The sequence below is a fragment of the Canis lupus genome, chromosome 10 (assembly GCF_011100685.1).
Source record: "Canis lupus familiaris isolate Mischka breed German Shepherd chromosome 10, alternate assembly UU_Cfam_GSD_1.0, whole genome shotgun sequence".
Classification (NCBI taxonomy): domain Eukaryota; kingdom Metazoa; phylum Chordata; class Mammalia; order Carnivora; family Canidae; genus Canis; species Canis lupus.
In genome coordinates this window covers 35,681,858-35,701,444 of record NC_049231.1, presented here as the reverse complement: position 1 = coordinate 35,701,444, position 19,587 = coordinate 35,681,858, and the positions used below count along the sequence as shown (strand labels likewise).

The following is a 19,587-nucleotide window of genomic DNA, read 5'->3' as shown; positions in this document are numbered from 1 at the left end:
ATCGGTGGGCGGATGTGGGACAGGCAGGCTAATGTGATGACACTTTGACAAGTGTGTTACAATAAAAAATAACTCCCTTAGGAGAAGGTTAATGCAGTTATCGGCCGCGTTAGCATTGACATCCTTAGATTTGTGTTTTTTTTGGGCAGGATACTGTTCTCTCTTCATGCAGACCAAGTCTCACCCATGTTCTAATGGATAGAGCTTGAATTCTGTTTCCAGAAACATCTACTGAGGGTGAATATCATTATCTTTTCATAGATTTTTTCCACTGGGGGTTTCTTCTGTATTTCTTTATTCTGTGATGGGCTTCTTTTTACCTGCTGGTTAACTAGGCTGTTTTCCTTACTCTCTGCTGACATGTGGCTCAGGAATACATACTAATTTTAACATTAGCCTGAGTAAAAATATAATTAGTATTTTTAGTCTGTTTCCAATTTAAATTCTACCATGCATTCTAAAGGCAGCTACAGAGCATTTGGGATTTATTGTTATGTTGGATCTTCTATTCCTTGTTCTCTTCTTACTCAGTTTCAGTAATGTAGAATTTACTATAACTGGGGTAGGTAAATGCCATTTAAAAAATAGCATTGTAGAGATATGATTCATATACCATATAATCCACCTACCTAGAGTATATGATCCAGGGGCTTTCAGTATATTCAGAGTTGTGTGTCCACCACCACAGTCAACTTTAGAACATCCATTCCTTTTTTTTTTTTTTTTAAATTTATGTATGATAGTCACAGAGAGAGAGAGAGAGGCAGAGACATAGGCAGAGGGAGAAGCAGGCTCCATGCCCCGGGAGCCAGACGTGGGATTTGATCCCGGGTCTCCAGGATCGCGCCCTGGGCCAAAGGCAGGCGCTAAACCACTGCGCCACCCAGGGATCCCCATCCATTCCTTTAATTGCCAAATCTTATTCCACTATATGAATGTATCATATTTGTCCATCTATTCATTGGACATTTAGACATTTGAGTTGTTTATTATTTGATTATTTGATTCGATTATGATTAATTCTTCTATGAATATTCATGTATAAGCTTCTGTATGCACCTATGCCTCCACTTTTCTTGGGTGTAACCCCAAGAGTGGAATTGCAGGCTCAAGTGATAACTCTGTTTAACCATTTGAGAAACTGCCACATTGGTTTTCACAGTGGCTACATCACTTTACATCCTCCCCTCCAGCAATATATGAGACTTCCAATTTCCCCACATCCTTGCCAACACATATTACTATCTGTACTGTTGTTTGTAGCCATCCTAGTAGGATCAGATTTCTTAGTCTTGAAAGATAATATCAAATTGTTAGAAGGATTCAGGTTACTAGTTTACCACTTACTGTGTCACCTTGGTGAATTGCTTAATTTCTCTGAACCCTAGTGTGCATGTCTGTAATGTACAGATGATTACGCCTGTCTCACGGGATGCTTGTGATTATTAACAGAGAATGTGAAACATAATGGCACCTCACACATCTTAACACTTGATAGATAAGAACTTTTATCATTATGCATAAAATGATGACAACTGTGAGTTGCTGTCCTTCCAGTCCACCCTATCTGTCCCCCTTGTTTTTACAAATGAAGTGATTAACAATAAATTCTAGAAAAATGTGGGTTCATTCTGGCTGAGGAAAGATGAGTAAATTGGAATAAAGATGATGGAAATCAGGAGCTCTGTGAGCTGCCCTGAATTTTCACTGGTAGGGCTTAAAGAGGTCACTTAAACACATCTGGCTCTTCATTTTGTATCTGAAACCAATAAAACAGCTTTATTGTGGAAGAATTTATGTGCAGCAGCTCACACTTCTTGGTTGACAGAGCTGTGAGTTTTGACAGATTAATTGCGGTGCACTGACCACCACCATGATCCGGATACAAAACTCTCATCATTTCCACCCTTTTTGTTGCCACACCTTTGTCCACCCCCAGCCCCTGGCGATCCATCACAGATCAGTTTTTCTTCTTGTAGTTCTGCATATCCCAGAATGTCATATAAATGGGATCTCATGGTGTATAGTCTGGGTCTGGCTTCTTTGACCCAGCATATCCTGTCTGTGATTTATCTGTGCTGCTGTGTCCATCAGGAGTCTGTTCCTTTTCAGTGCTACGTGATGTTCCTGTGTATGGACATACCACCAAGGTATGTCTAGTCAACACTGAAGGGCGTGTGTCATTCCCAATTTGGGGCAATTATTAATAAAGTCATGGTAAACATTCACATAAAGGATTTTATGTGAGTATAAGTTTCCATTTCATTTAGTTAAACATCTAATAGAACAATTGTTGGATCATATAGTGAGTGAGTATATATTACCTGTATAAGAAACTGCCACATTGTTTTTCCAAAGTAGCTATACCATGAAATTAATAATATTGTAGGGGCACGTGGGTAGCTTATTTGGTTAAGTGGCTGACTCTTGATTTTAGCTTGGGTCATGATCTTGGGGTCCTGGGACTGAGCCCCACACTGAGCTCCACACTCAGCGGGGAGCCTGCTGGAGGATTCTCTGCCTCCGCCCCTCCCCCTTCACATCTCTCTCTCTCTCTCTCTCTCTCTCTCTCTCTCTGTGTTTCTCAAATAAATAAATCTTTTTTAAAAGCCTGTTATAACCAGGCTGCTGAAATCTCTGAATTGGTTACCATCTGGTTACCAAGAATAAGCTTGAGTCTTGGTACTTATCTGTAAGCTTTCCTGAAGTGACTGCAGTTGTGATTTTCAAGCTATTGGTAGGAATGCCATGACATGCACATTCCCTGGGCAGATTCATGTAGGAAAACTTCAGGTTAAGTAAAGTTAAACCATTTCTTTATTGCAGTGCATTCGGTATCTAAAACTTGTTGCCCTTCAGGAGGGAGACGGAGTAGGTAGTTTTTCTAAATGTATTTGATGGCAAATGTCTTACAGGGCCAGTGCTTTTTGGAACCAACTTAAGGGAACACTGTGCTAGAGTAGCACAGATTCTTCTCAATGAGTTGCTTCTATTTTATCTGAACTATCTCTATATTGGTTAGGATGGGGTCTGGTGTGCTGTGGGAACAAATAGCCCTTATGCTCTGCTGTTTAAAACAACACAAGTATATTTGTCATTCCTGTTGTGTGTACCTCAGAAGGTGAGGGACCTGGGTCTTGTTTCTTGCACACAGTAGCACTGGCCAGTAAGAGGGGAACGTGGCAGATAGCACTCTGGCTCTCATAGTGACACATGCCATATCCACTGACCTTTGCTGAAACGAGTGATGTGACCACAGCTGACTTACTGGGGAAGATCAACCAAAACATGTGTCTTGGAAGGAGAAGAAATGGAATAGTATCAAAGAGTCCTTGTTGCCACCTTGAATTCTAAAGGGCTCAAGGCAGAATGATTTTGTTCTCTTTTATGCATTTATGTACTGGGAGTGTTAGATGAGTACCCTTACCTCAGTGGCACCTGTTGTCACTGTTTAGTTGGCTATTGGGGCTTGTGTCTGGTACCTTTGGCCACCATTTTCTCCTTCCTAGGATGCAGGGCTTTAACATCAGACCACAGGATGATACCTTGTGGAGTTGGGCACTCTCTTGGAGACTGTGTAGCCTAGGGTTTCCAAATATGTTGTAGCAGAAGAAACCTTTCTTCAGGTGAAAGCTTACAAGGCAAGTCAGCCTGTATTGTACACAAACTCTGAGTGGGGTTTTTTTTTTTTTTTTTCTGAGTGGTTCTTGGAGATGTGAGTCTGTGGGAGGAGAGACAAGGACCCTGAATTGGAGCATTTCTCACTCCCTTCCTCCTCCTCCTTTCCACCCCAGTGATCTCCAAGGGCCTCCAAAGAACCCAGCCTAAGAGTCCCTAATCTCTTCTAATCCTTTATCTGGTGCCTGAGTAGGATATGTACCATACATATCAGGACTCATGCTAGAATGACAGGTGTATGTGGGCCTGCCATGCCATTGAGTCACCTAGACTGGAGGAGACAGGCTAGAGGTGACTGGCAGGAGGGCTCACAGCTCAGTGTGAGAGATGCTGTGCATAGTGGGCCTACAAGGCTGTTGTTTCTTTTGCTCTTGATTTTTTTTGGGGGGGGGTGGCGGAAGAGAGAGGGAGGGAAGGTGTGCATCTCTACTACTGTAAAGATTTAAGATCTGTAGTCAGGTGTCCCTGGGGGAAAGTGTGAGCTTGGTGATAGCATTTACATGACTCATAACCATGCATCACCCTCCATTCTTTTCAGTCTTTATATTTACTCCACATCTGCGTGTCCCTCCCTCACTCCCCGCACCCAGTCCCTGTACCTGTTCAACCTTATTAACCTCTTAACCCTGCAAAAATAAATTGCACAGCGGAGAGTCTCCTAAGATCACTGCCCTTACTTTGGGAGACTGTGGGGTTTCACTTTGACCTACTATAATATGCATTAAGCCTATTTAAACCTAAAACCTCTCCAAGATTAATGATTTGTTTCTGGGGGACATTTTTCTCAAGCTTTTAATCACTCTGCCAAAAAGAAAAATCTGGAATTGAGAACTGGCTCCTGGTGACAGTGTTTGTATTAATGATCAAACTCCCCTGGGTTGGAGGGACCAGGATGTTTCTGTATTTGGGGATGTGGGGTGATGCCCCAGAAGGGCCTGTGTTCAGCAGTGACTGTGAGTTCTCCCAGAGAAGCCTTCTGAGGGGACTGTCTGATGTTCTTCCCTCTCCTGTGCACCAGGATACACCACCACTGAACAACATCACTTTCCAATTGTTGATGTAAATTGTTCATTAATCCCTGCGGGGGATGAATCCCTCACCACAGATCATGAGGTCCCTGCAGGGCTCAGTGTGTTGTGTCTGCCAGCTCAGATCATGATCCTGGGGTCCTGGGATCGAGCCCTGAGCCAGGCTCCCCTCCCCCCCACTCGTGTTCTCTCTTTCTCTCTCACTCTCAAATAAATTTAAAGAATCTTAAAACAAAACTGTTCATTACTCCTGCTTTCTCCTCCCTGAAATGTACCACAGGCCAGATGATTGTGAACCTTGCTTTTTAGGAAGCAGAAAAATCTTCATGAGTCAATGCATATTAGGAAATAAATAGGGACGCCTGAGTGGCTCAGCAGTTGAGCATCTGCCTTTGGCTCAGGGCATGATCCCAGGGTCCCAGGATCGAGTCCTACATCAGGCTCCTTGCCGGGAGCCTGCTTCTCTCTTGGCCTGTATCTCTGCCTCTCTCTCTGTGTGTCTCTCATGAATAAATAAAATCTTTAAAATATTTTTTTAAAAAGGAAATAAATAATGTATTTTGTTATGGCTAGTCCTTTGCATACACTTGGTTGAAGATGACAAGACATTCAGGCTTTGTTTTGCTTAGAGGCAAGGACAGTGCTGTTTAATGCTACCACTAGAAGAAGCTGCATAAATAGAAATTGAAAGAAACCTGAAGGTCTGGGTTGAGAAAAGGAAATCCTGACTGACCCTTCCCTGTCTGCTTCCTGACACCCATGACACTGTTTCCTGTTTGCAGATGGGTGTTATAGCTAAAATATGACATGGGCCAGATGCATGAGCCTGGAGACACAGCCCACACAGTTCAGGGATTCAGATCCAAGGTCAAAAGTTTCTATGACAGGTTGTAAAGCTTATGGATGACCTGGGCTTATGGGCTCAGGTGGTAAGTCCAGACTATAGCTAAGGAGGGGGCGGCAGAAGCAGCCTCCAAATAAATTTTAACTGGCCAAGGGTTAAATATTAAAAACTAGGCCACAGTAAGACCAGAAGAATCAACACCTTGTGTAAGACCCTGTCTAAACTTAAAAGGGGGACCAGGCAACGAATGAAAATAGTATTGTCATGTAGACTGCATACAATATTAAAAGCAAGTTTAGAAAAACCCAGTTAATCAAAAGAACAAAATACACATGGGGGAAAGATATTTAGAGTATATTTCAATGAGTTAATATTTTTAATAGAAGAATTTTTAAAAGCAGTTGTTTTAAACTACCAAAGCCTGGTCATCTAAGACAGCAAAAATTAGCATAAATAATTCATAATAGAGGGACAATAATTAATGCTGGAAAAAGATTTGAGCTTGATAATCGGATAACTTAAGAATAAAATCTCAGTAATTTAAGAGGTACACACATAAGAAAATTAATGCCATTTCTCAACTGAACATAAAAAAGTGCCAGTCTGGGTAAGGCTGTGGTCAAAGGTCAGTCACTAATCCTGTTGGAGCCCTGCCTGATGGACTGAAAGCCTTTTAAACATCCATATCTTTGACCCAGAGATTGCACTTGGGGATCAGCTGTAAGAAAATAATCCTCAAAACAAAGAAACACAAAACTCAAATACCTTTTACATGAAGTTCCAGAAAAGGAAGAACAACCTCAATATTATTAATTAATAGTGTGGGGATTGCTAAATAAACTACTGTATATTTACATATATAATTTAAAATGATTTGTATGAAGACTAATTCAACAGAAAAGTGTTGGTTCTTAAAAAGAAACAGGAGGGCACCTGGGTGGCTCAGTGTTTGAGCATCTGCCTTTGGCTTGGGTTGTGATCCTGGGGTCCTGGGATTGAGTCCCACATCGGGCACCCTGCAGGGAGCCTGCTTCTCCCTCGGCCTGTGTCTCTGCCTCTCTGTGTGTCTCATGAATAAATAAATAAATAATTAATTAAAAGAATATATCAAATGGTATATATGCTATTATCATATTAAAAAAATCTAATAAACCTGTGCACAGAGAGAAGGCTGGAAGACTGCATTAGCAGGTCCATGGTGGTGCTTTAACACAAACTTCTTACAGTCTGTATTTTATCATTTGCTTGTTATGTATTCTGATAATGATGAAAATAAAAAAATATATTTAAGCTCTTGAGTGATAGTTCAGGTGCAGTGTCATGTCAGAGTCTTCTTGTTCTCATGCAGAATATTGGTCTGAGAATTCCTGACTTAAAAGCAGTTGGTATGTGGGTTCCTCTACCCAGTAGTTTGAATTTTGTGGTTTTACGTGATGGTCATGGAAAAGTACTTTGTGCAATCATCACTTCTTCCTTTCAAGGCAGCCCTCACTATGTTAACAATGCTTGGGAGGAAAAGGGTGGGTGAAGAGAAGGTCCCTTGGAGGGTGTCCCTGCCGAGCCCCACGTCTCCTAGGACATGTGCCCATCAATGCACTGGCAGGAGGGAAGGAGGAAGGAGGGATGATAGGAGCGAGCTCACAGATGGCTATGGCTGGCAGCAATGCTCTCCATCAGTGTCCCATTCACCACAGATCATGAGGGTGGGGGCCCAGAGATGCAGTTGGGGAAGGAAGGCCAGTTTTCCTGACTTTTTTCATGCGAGGTGACTCTGCTACCTGAAGAAAGAATGTTCCCTTTTTTGTGAAGCATGTCAGCGAATTGTTTATTATATCCTTATTTTGCAGAATTAGAAAATAAGGAGAAGGAGAATTTTCTTTGGCAGCTAGTTTTTGCCTTATTCATGCCTTTGTTTCATAGCTTCTAAACCTGGAGTAGGTTAAAGAAAACAGAGATTGCTCACGGCTGGGCTCACTCTGCAGTTGCCTGAATAGCCTTCTGGTGTTGCTCTTACCACAAATGAGGCTCTGTTCTGATTGCCCAGAACAGTCTGGTAAGGGTGGATCTGCTCCAGGGTGTCCCGGAGAGATGGTCTGGAGCTGGGTGGCAGTTGGCCAGCTTTGGAAACAGGACCCGTTGGCACAGTTTTGGAGAGGGAACTCCTTCGGTGGCTTTTCTGCTTCCTATTCTTCTTGTTGGCGGAATGTAAAGATCGCCTAGTGGATAGAACAGTGAGAAATGCCATCAGAGTGAATGAGTTCCCTGTGTGTCAGTCTAGGATGGTTTGGCACCCGTGAGGCTGTGGAGCATCTGTCTTTCCAGGTCGTGTAGGCACTTTGCAGTTTGCACCCAGACCCTACTGTCTTTGAGTATGTGGCCGTGGGCAGGGTGCTCTAAGCGGTCGTGAGTCAGTAAAAGGACAAGTGGATGACAGAGTACTGGCTTTGGTTTTTTGTGTGGCTTTTGTTTCCTTGGGGGTCTCTGTAAAGGAAGCATTCACACATTTCTCCTGCTAAAGGGAGTGCTTTTATTTCATTATGTTTTCAATGGGTCATTTCCAGAGTAGTCCTCTCTTTCTCTTCCCACAAAAATAAACTCAGGACACATGTTGCTAGTGAAAAGCTGGGTCTTTTCCCCTATTCAGAATTTGTCAGAACAAATGAACCCTGCTTTTCTGAAGAGATTCTGAGTTAAGACCTTCATCTGACTTTTAAAATCTGACGGAGGAAGTGGGGTTAATGTACAGATGCCTCATTTGCAAACACAAGACTGGTTGTGGGGCTTTGGTTTGATCATCCAGAAAACAGGGAAAAGTAGGGGCAAATGGAGGGTGATGATGGTCAGGAGTGTTCTTAGTTGAACATTAGATTTTAGGGGAAGGGGATGCTCTGCTCCTCCCAGAGCTCCAGGTGGAACAGAAGAGCCGATGGAGGGAGCTGGCAGCTGTTCTGATGGTTGCATGTCTTTGGGTTTCCATGACCACCTGCCGGTCATCCCCGGAGCTCTATAACTAAGCCATGGCCTCTCACAGAGTCTTCCAGAATTTCTGATGCTTTTCCTTTGAGGCTTAGAAAAACATGTGCTAAAGGGTATGAGAAGCCATCCGGTCACCGGGAGCCTGGCTGTGATTACTTGTTTTGGAAATGTTTTCTGGTTAGCAGTGGGGTTTGCAAGCAGGATGCCAGCTTGTTCTCCAAGGGCTTGCTGGCTAATAAGGTGGATAAATCACTCAGGCCCTCTGGGGCTTCCAGCCTCTGGCCCAGATTCCTGTTCTTAATTTGCTTAGTCTAGTTTGGGCTGCTGTATTACCCAGCGCAGGGGCTACACCTAAGGATTATCCGCTGATGTTGTCACTTCTTCCTGGGGCACCATTGGTTGCCCACCTCATACCTACATGCCTCAGTTTCCTTGCATGCAGAATCGGGGTTGCATGTGCTGGTCTCTTCCCGTTCCATCTGTGGGGAGCCCCTAGGGTAGACCTTCACCAATACTTTACCCTATTGATAAATAGGTTCTTCTGTACCATGGTTTCAAACCCTCCATGCCTCCTGTCTCCCCTGCTGCTGACATGACGTGCCTGCAGATGGGAGCACCTTGGCCTTCCCTCTCTCTCTACCTGTGAGCTTGTTCACCTTTTCTCCTCTTGCCTTTTCCTCCCGAAAGCCCATGAGGCTGTTCTCTCCTGTTGCAAGCCCACATCATCCTTCTGGACTCCTGAGGTCATCTGCATCCTCGGGGACTTCTCTCTCCCACCACCTCACAACCCACATCCAGTCACTGCCCCCCCCAGACCAACCTCACTGCCCTTTTGGCCAACAAGAACTCTATAGAGCATTGGAAGAATTGCTAAAAATATATGTTTAAAATAAGTGACTTTATAGATAAAGTCTAAGAATGAGAGGCCTCATTGACTACATAATTGATTTAAAAAATTAGTCAATTTGCAATGATGAATGAGTCAAGTTTGCGCTTTTGCAAGTTGAAAAGCAAACTCTGAAAGCAGTTTGTCTAAATCTAGAAAAGGCACAGATCATCTTTGATCTGGCAATTCAAAGGTGAGAATCTAACCAAACAAACAAAACAACAGCAACAATAGACCGTGTTTCATTTATTCAGTGGTGAGGAACTTTGTCAGGATGGCGAAGCCACTATAAAGGATGGAAGGATATTGGAACATTTAATGTAAAAAAAAGGATACAAAATATTTATGTGGTGTGATCCTCTCCCTTTTTTCAGTGCCATGTGGATGTATTGGGGAAAAGAGACTGGAAGGCATATTTTAGGAGTGTCTGTTTTAGGGGTGCCTTTTTTGATAAAGTTATTTATTATTTTTTTTGGATAAATTTCTTTATCTAAAAATTGTTTGTCTTTGAAAAGGATTCCCCCTTAAAAAAAAAAAAAAAAAGAAAAGGATTCCCCCTGAGGATCCCAGGGTGGCTCAGCAGTTTGGCGCCTGCCTTCAGCCCAGGATGTGATCCTGGAGTCCCGGGATCGAGTCCCACATTGGGCTCCCTGCATGGAGCCTGCTTCTCCCTCTGCCTGTGTCTCTGTCTCTCTCTCTCTCTCTCTCTCTGTCTCTCTGTCTCTCATGAATAAATAAATAAAATCTTAGAGAAAAGGATTCCCCCCATCTAGTTAATTAACACACCTATTACTTCACATATTTATCATATCTTTTGTGAAAACATGTAGCTTCTGTTCTCAGCAAATTGCAGTTATAGAATACACTGCAATCAACCATAGTCATCATGTTATTATACATTAAATCCAGAGACATTATTCATCATAGAGCTGAAAGGTGGTATCATTTTGCCAACCTCTCTCTCTGTTTCCCCCACCTCCCCAGCCTCTAACAACCACTTTTCTACTTGGTTTCTATGAGTTTGACACCGCCGCTACCACTGTCTCTTCTTCCTCCTCTTCTTCCTCTTCATTCTTTTCCTCCTCCTTTGAACATGCTCCTTATAAGGGGTATGCAATATTTATCTTTCTCTGTCTGGCTTAAAAAAATTTACTGATTTTTAAGTAATCTCTACCTCCAACTTGGCGTTCGAACCTACAACTCTGAGATCAAGAGTCACGTTCTCCACCCACCCAGGAGGCCACCCAGGCACCTCCCCCATTCTACCTTATTTCACTTGGCAAAATGTCCACAAGATTCATCTAAATGATGAATGATAATTTGACAAATGACATATTTTCCTTTTTCATGGCTGAGTACATTCTATTGTATATATATATATATATATCACATCTTCTTCATCCATTCATCCCTTTATGAACACTTAGGTTGTTTCCATATCTTGGCTATTGTGAATAAGGCTGTAGTAAACACCGGGGGGGGGGCATCAATCTCTTTGACATAGTGACTTCATTTCCTTTGAATATATATCCAGAAATGGAATTCCTGAATCATAGGATAGTTCTGTTTTTATTTTTTTGAGGAACCTCCATACTGTTTCCCAATGTGGCTGCACCATTTTGATTCCCATCAACAGTATGAGAAGGATCCCTTTACTCCACATCCTCACTAGAACTTGTTTTATCTTTCCTTTTTGATTCTGCTGTTCTAGCAGGTGTGAGGTGATAAGTCATGGTGGTTTCGATTTGCATTTCCTGGATGAAGAGTAATGTTGAGTACCTTTCATCATACCTGTTGGCCATTTATATTTCTTTGATAAAATGTCTATGCAGGTCCTCTGCCCATTTTTTAATTGGACTTTTTTTTTTTTTGTTATTGAATTGCATGAGTTCCTTATATACTTTGGATATTAACTCCTTATCAGATACATGATTTGCAAATATTTTCTCCCATTTAGTTTACCTCTTTATTTTGTTGATGGTTACCTTTGCTGTGCAGAGGAATGTCTTTTTTTCTCTTTTGAAAATTCTTATAATGAATTTGTATAACGATTAGTTTTTTATAAGAAAATCATATTTTAAAAATGTGCTTCCTCCCTCCCCTTCATCGTGGCCTCGTGGCCACCCTCCTCTGTCTGGCATCTGGCAGTGCTCTGCCCCATCCTCTGAAACCCTCTCATCTTTGGCTTTGGTATCTTCTGGTTTTCTCTTCTCCGTGTGTTTCCCCAGTGTCGTCGGGAGTTTGTGTATTCTGCTTGGGTCTGAACGCCAGTGTTCGTTAGTCTCTTTCCTTTTAACATCAATTCTCTTTCCTTCCATTTCTCTGGGTCAGAACCTGTTCTAGGCAGAATCTGTTCCTCTGTCCTCCACGTTGCTGTCCTGTATTATATGGCCCTTTCTCCCAGGCTTTGCAGGCTTGGCAGCACATTGGACTTACCAGGGAGAGCTTCAGAAATCCCAGGCCTGAGTCCCTTCCCAGTGGCTTTGGATCTTTGGTCTGGGAGGAAACTGGACTTGGGGAGTCTTAAAGCTCCTGGGTGAGTGTGCTGGCATCAAGGCCTAGAAACTCTCTCCTCCCTGGTGTCTCACTGTACTGGGGTGTGTGTGTCACATGTGCCAGTCTCTGGGGTCCTAACCCAGACCTACAGATCGCCAGTACCAGGCACTGGGAGAACAGTAGGAGTGAAGATAAGTCTGAATGAGGAAGTGTGTTTCTTCACTGGCTACCCTGCTTCGGTGCTGGTCTTGCGGGCATTTGATCAGCCCAAACAGACCTCCTGTCTTGACTTTACCCCCTGGGGTTGTGCCTCCCTTATAATGAAGAAGAAACTGGTATAATTCACCCCAGTGGCCTGTGTCTGCAGGCAGTTAGGACGTGTTTCTCAAGCCCCTGTTCCCTGCTCTGTTGCTCAGCCACTGAGGCCAAAACTGGGGACTCCTCTTCCTTCACTATTGATGTTCTCAGACAGGGATGCAATACAAGTGGAGGGGATTGTGACCTGATTCTGGCTTATAGGGTCAGTAGGGCCTTCCTCTCTGCTTCATGTTGTCTGCTCTCACAAAGGGAACTGGCATCAGAAGACTTTACACAACAGCCTTAGGAAATCAGAAATTGCAGCCAAAGGGAGTCCCATCCTTTGTGTGAGGCTGGGTTGGACATTCATGACTGAAAGTTCTAAGATTCTCAGTATGTGGGCCTACTGGAGAAATTGGGTCCCAGTATCAAGATTTGTGACAAGGAGAATGTGGACTGCTGTATTCCTATACAATGATGGCCTAGTTAGCCTGTCGGAACCAAGCTAAAACCATGGAAGAAGAGGTAAGACATTGTATTTTAGGCAGAGTAGTTAGAAGAAGGATGCCTAGTGAGGGCTGATGGAAACTTCTTGGGGATGCATGGGCGCTAGTGGTGGTTAGGGACTGCAGGCCCAAGGCCCAACGCTATCCCTGGAAGCTGTCGGGACTCATTGTGTGGGTAGAACCAGTGTCACATGCCCATCATGGCTCCTCATGGCTCCTGTGGTGCATCTGGAACCCCTGAACTTTCTTCTACTCCATCCCTTTGCATTAATCCGCTTACCAGCACATACAGAGAACCTGCTGGCTGCCATCCTTACTCCATGCGCATACTGGTGAACCACAAATAGGATGCCCCTATTCTTACTAAGACATACAGATGGTCAACAGACACATGAAAAGATACTTAACATCAGTAGTCATCAGGGAAATGCAAATTCAAACCACAATGAGATATCACTTTATACCTGTCAGAATGGCTAAAATTAAAAAAGAACACGTAATAACAATTGTTGTTGAGGACATGTAGAAAAAGGAACCCTCCTGATAGGATTGCAAATTGGTGCAGTGGAAAACAGTGTAAAGTTCTCAAAGAATTAAAATAGAATTACCATATGATCCAGCAATTCCACTCAAAGAAAATGAAAGCACTAATTTGAAAGGATATATGCACCCGTATGTTTATAGCAGTGTTATTTAAAATAGCCAAGATATGGAAGCAACCCGTGTCCATTGATAGATGAATGGATAAATAAGATATGATATATATGTACGTACACATACACAGAGGAATATTATTTAGTCATTAAAAAGAATGAAATCTTACCTTTTGCAACAACATGGATGGATCTAGAGGATATAATGCTAAGTGAAATAAGTCAGTCAAAGGCAAATACTATATGATTTCACTCATATGTGGAATTTAAAAAGCAAAACAAACAGAGACAAGCCAAAAAACAGACTGAGAATAAGCTAATGTTACCATAGGGGAGGTGGAGGTGGGGGGAATGGGTGAAATAGGTAAAGAGGATTAAGAGTACACTTATCCTGATGAGCACTAAATAATGCACAGAATTGTTGAATCACTATATTACACAGTTGAAACTAATAAAACACTGTATGTTAGTTATACTTGAAGAGTAAAAGAAGAGAAAAAAACACGTAGGGCAGGTGACATGCAGATAGTTAACAGTATATGGAAGGAAAGTGGAGAATGACAAAATGGTGGCTGGGGACATGCTGTTGTAGCCAATATCTGAAGATCGGAGTAGATGACAAGGAGCCTGCCAGGCAAAGATGAAAGATTGGTGCCAAGGTGCTAAGGTAAGAATGATTTTGGCATTTTCAAGAACCATGCAGCAGCCTGAATGTTGTAAAGTCTAGGGAAGGTATTTGGATCTTGTTCTCAGTGCACTGGGAAGTCATTGAAAGGCTTTAATCAGAGCAATGCTTGATCAGGTGTGCTCTAGAAAGATCTTGCTGGCTGCTGCTGGAAGCAGATTACCAGATATAGGTGATTATAATATTATAGGTCATAAATGATTATTTAGATCAGGTTGTAGTAGTAGAGATGAAAATACATGGACAGACATAGGGTTTGTTTGGAAGAATGATCAACAGAGCTTGTTGACACATTGGATGTTTGGCATGAGGGAGAAGTGAATCAAGGATAACTCCTAGAATTTTGGCGTCAGCAACTGGCTGGCTATTAATATTATTTACCAAAGCTGAAAAGACTGCTAAATATCCAAAAGGGAGTATAAAAATTTCTAATTGGAACATACAAAATTTGAGGTACTTATTAGACATCAGAAGAAAGATGTCAAATAGTGGGTTATAAAACAACAACAAAAACAAAAACAAATAGTGGGTTATACAGGCTAAAGACATGGGCTATTGGAATTGGTCAGTGGCATTTAGAAAGAATGATTACATGTTCCTGTGTCCCCAGGGACAGTCGTGGTCTGCACCTGTTGTCCCAACATCATTGTTAAAGGATCCCCTTTTTACTCTCAGCCTCATACCTGTTTGTACTATATCTCATATAGAGATGGTATCTCATACAGAGATGGTATTTAAAGCCATGGGACTGGAGAGTCACTAGAGAGGGGTAAAATACAGGTAGAACCTGTTGTACTTCAACATGTTGATGTGGGAGGGGACTGAGGAAGCAGCCACTAGAGCAAGAGAAAATTCAGGAGAAGGTGGAGTTATCCCAGCCAGGAGAGGAATGTAGCTGGGAAGGAAAGAGTGGTCACATGTGATTGAGTGAGATGACACAAAGAGTGATTAGTGATCACTGCATGTTGCACTTTCATAAGGGAGGTCCCAGTGGGAGGGCGAAGGTGGGAACCCACCGGAACTGAATTAAGGAGCTAAGAAGTGTGATGAGTTTGCTATGTGCTGCCCCACTTTTCATAACAAAATCATACTTATTTGGGAGGAGCTAATTTAAATGTCATCTCCTCCATTAAACTTACCTCAAGTTCCAACAATGAACTTGGTTGGAATTGTCCAACCAGTTGTCCTTCTGTGTTCTCATAGTTCCTTGTTTATAACTTTTTTAAATTGTTCATTGTGTGATAGTCATGTGTACCTGACACCTTCCTAGACTACAGACTGCTTGGGGGCAGACACTATTTCTTTTCCATCTTTATCTTGCCTGTAAAACTTAGCCTGTCACAGTTCAATGAACCTACAAGACTTTTGAGAAATATTGAATGGATTAGTGAATGGATATATGAATAAATGAGTGAGTGAATGAGTGAATGGATGAATGAGTGAGTAAATCATGAGTGATTTAATATATAAATGAACAAGTGAGTGAAGTGAGTGAATGGTCAAGGGAGTGGATGGATGAGTGAGTGGGTAGGTGAGTGAATAAGTGGATGACTAAGTTGATGGGTGAGTGAATAGAGGGCTGAGTGAGTAGAGGGATAAGTGAGTGAATGGTCAAGACAGTGGATAGATGAGTGAGTGAGTTGATGGGTGAATGAGTGAATAGGTGAGTGAGTGAGTGAGTGGTTGGGTAGATGAGTGAGTATATGGGTGAGTGAATGAAAGTGGGTGGATGAGTGAGTGAATGAATGAGGGGGTGGAAAACTGAATGAGTGGATGGGTGAGTGGGTGGATGAGTGAGAGTGGATGGGTGAGTGAGTGAGCAAATAGATGAGGGGGCAAGTGAGTGAAGGATTGGAACTGTAGTCGAATTAGTACAAGTACTTCAGCGTAACAGCCATGGTGGTTGGTATTTCTGTTTCCCCCTTGCCCACCTCATTCATTTGTATACGTATGCGTCTGCTCCAGCAATGATCATTAAACACTGCAATGAATACTTGGAGAGCCATTATTTTCTATTCTGTTGGTCCTAGGCTCTCTGTAATTCTGATGGAAACAATAGTTTCCTTGAACTGAAAATTTAGTGAATCCTCTTTAGCTATTTTTCTGTTTTTCTTGTACTGTTTGAAGGATATACTATTTATGGACTGCACAACAATAGATTCTAATCTGAGCTAGAGATAAAATGTAAGGGGGGCATAAAACATTGAAGAAGCACGCATAAATCACAACAGAGTATTATGCAAAAGCTTTCTCAGGAAAATGTGCACATTTTGCATTTTGGAGTGGCTTAGCAAAGCAGCACACAGCTGATTTGTTGTAATATATAAACTTCTGGTAGTATTAAGAAAATAAATACTATATTAAGTCTTTAGGCAAAGCCATTGGTACTTATTTCCATCCATGAATGCAATTTTATCTTCCTGGTGTGTTGGAAATACCCCAAAACAAATGCCAAATGTAAGATTAGAGATTAAATTTATAGGGCCCTAAGCTGTGTGGAACTATGTTTTTAAGCTGAGAGCTGTTCTACCTACTAATTCCTTAAGGAATAAACTGGCAGAATGAGGAAAACCCAAAAATACTAAATAGTAAGAGAAGATGTTATCAGAATTCCTTTTAGGCAAATGCAGGGAGGAGATCCGGGGATGGTGTTATCTGCAGCCCTAAAAATCACAGCCTCAAGAGCCTGGAGTCAAAGATATGCAGAAGCCTCGATTCCTGGGCACTTGAAACACCTGGTGGCCCAGGATGAGGCCTCTTGGGGGAGGAGGGTTGGTGTTGGTGCTGAGAATAGCCCTCCCTGCCGAAGCCAAGTGAGGCTTCCCACTCCTTCCCACTGCAGCCTGCACCACTGTCACCAGTGGCGTCTCATTGCTAATGGTGTGGACATGCAGTTAGAAGCAGCTGGCCTGGGCTTGGCCTTGATGCCTGGTGTCGCTAAGGAGGTGAGCATAATTCTTGCTGTCCTTGCTGTTGGATGTCATCCTCTTGAAATGTTTAGTAGTGCTGTTCTGGGCAGCCTTCTGCTGAGGGACCCAGTGCCCGGGTACTCGTCTCCCTAGCTGTCAGCAGAGGGGAAGAAGGGTCTCTGGTGCCTCTTGCTAAAAGCCCGCATTGCCCTCCTGGAGCACCACAGACCCCGTCTCTCTCAGGGTCAGCTGGCTGCTGCTCTGAGGTTTTCAGACACAAAGGAACAGAGCCATGGTCAGAGTGAGGCCCAGGCCTGCGGTCACTTATTTCTGTCCTCCTTTGATGGCCAGCATTGGCCTCCACTGTCACTTGACTTCCCTCTTGGCATTCAGATGTAATTTTTGTTTCCTTGTGGTCATTATTGTCTGGATGTGCAGAGTCTGGCAAGATAACTTGCATATAGTTCTTCCCATGTAAAGTGGTAAGTTTCCTTTACAAGTGTCAACTGGAAAGTAAAAGTAAATTAATTTTTATTTTCCTTGGACAAGCCACACTTCTGAACGGACTTGTTATTATAGGAAATTGGGCTTTGAAGAAGACAAATTTAAGAGTATCTATAAATTACCTTCATGTTTTTTCATGTTTGCTTTTTAGCTCTTGAACTGAGACCAGATTCATTAGGATTTTCCTCAGAAGTTGGCCACAATAAATACCCTAATAATTCCAACTCAGGAAATTCATTATAAATCATTGTTTTGCTGTAATCCCTTGACCTTCAGGCTTTACCGTTGAAGTTGCCTCATGGGACTCTCACATCTTTCATGGAGTTTGTAAATTCCCTGAGGTTGAGGAGTCTTGAACTTGGAATCCAGAACATCTAACACAATCTTGGTCATTACTTAGTGGACTCAGGAAATCCTTTAAGGGAAGAAAAAAATATGTCCCTGTAATGAAAGTTGCTGATTCACTAAAAGTGCAGGGAAGTGATTTTTGAAATCAGGACACCTGGGTTCAAATCCGTTTTATACCTAGGACTGGGCCAGCTGCTTTACTTCTGTGAGCTTCTGTTTTCTCATCTGTAAAGTGCGATGATGCCTACTTTTCAGGGTAGTTATGAGGTAGAAGTAGACCAAAGAATAATACACCTAGAAAGAGCCCAGGGTGGCCGATACTGCAGATGCTCCCCCACTGGGGTGCTTTCCCCCACTCCCTCCCATGCAAGCAGCAGATACACCAGCCTGCAAAGGTCTCATTTGACACGGACGTGGCGTTAATGTGTAATGACTGGTGGCATTACTTTGGCTTGTCTTAAAGCTGGACGCCGTTGCATAGGTGACTGGACCGGCAGTGTGGATGTGGGAGTGGAGGTGGTGTGTGAACCTGAAGTGCCTCTTTTGTTCTGGGGTGGCCTGTGAATGTGCATCCCGGGCTGTGGTCTACAAGTTTATATTCTGGCTGCAAGCAGTGCTGGGAGGCCTATCCTATGTGATGTGATGAGTGTGTGTGACATGGGCTTGAGGGAGAGGACCACCCTGTGCAGGTAGACTTCTCCGTCCCCACTGACTACCAGCTCCAGGGGAACGCTGCCACGAGACTGTGAGTGAGGAAGGGTCCTCGGCGGCTGAGGAGGACCTGATTGCAGACAGTTTAGCCTAGTTTCTTTCTAGTTAGATTTTTTGCTGCTTAAGATAATGTGACACGTTACCTGGAATCACAGCTACATTCGACTGTAGTGCTGCTTTAATATTTTAATTCTCCCACATTGGGGATGGGGATGCGGAAATCCCATGAGTATATAAATATTATCTAAGACGCGGACTTAGATTTGGATTTGCAGGGGCCAGGTGAGCAGTGGGATAAAGAGCAGATGGAGATCGTACCCACATACAGGTGCACACGGATTAAGTGTTGACATTCTTCCTTTCATTCGCAGAAGCCTGTGGTGTGCTGGGGATGGCTTTGGAGAGCTTCAGAAGCTCCCTCCCTCCATAGCTCCATGGCCTCTGAGGCCATTAGTTTCCAAGGAAATATCCTCCTTAAGTAATCTGTGAACTTGCAAGGCAAACTGAGCTCCCAGATGACCCCTGCAGCTCACCACCCACCATGTTGTCACCCTGCCCCTGCCGATGGGGACACTTCTGGAAGTGGTGGTACTGGGATTGGTCCTGTACAGAGCCAGCCTCTTCCTGATTAGAAAGATACAGGACAGTAATGCTTCAGTGTTGCCTGTCCTGGTCCTCTCCACAGAAGCTCTTCCCCTGACCGAGGACCTCTTCCCTTTGTAAACGTGCACATGAGGGCCACAGCTCCTCTATTCCAACAAACTGGCTGCTTAGGCAGTGCTTCCTCTCAAATCTACCCTTTTTGGGGCAGGTTTTGTAACTTTTAGTTTTCATATTAGCAAACTGAGCTTTTCATCATTCCTCATAGGTAAAAATTAAAAATTAAAAATTTTAAAAATTTTAATTGTGAAATATAACATGTAACAAAAGAATAAATCAAGTTATGCTAAGTGAAAGAAACCCATTGCAGAAGGCTGTATATTAGATCTTCTCATTTGTATAAATTGTCTAGGGTAGGGAAATATGCAGAGACAGAAGGCAAACTACTGGTTGCCTAGGGCTGGAG

At 42.9% G+C, this 19,587-nt stretch overlaps 1 protein-coding gene across 1 annotated transcript in view; it reads left to right on the top strand.

Moving 5' to 3' along the window:
- SH3RF3 (SH3 domain containing ring finger 3) overlaps positions 1-19,587 on the top strand; it is a 353,908-nt gene that overhangs the window by 81,710 nt on the left and 252,611 nt on the right. The window lies entirely within an intron of this gene.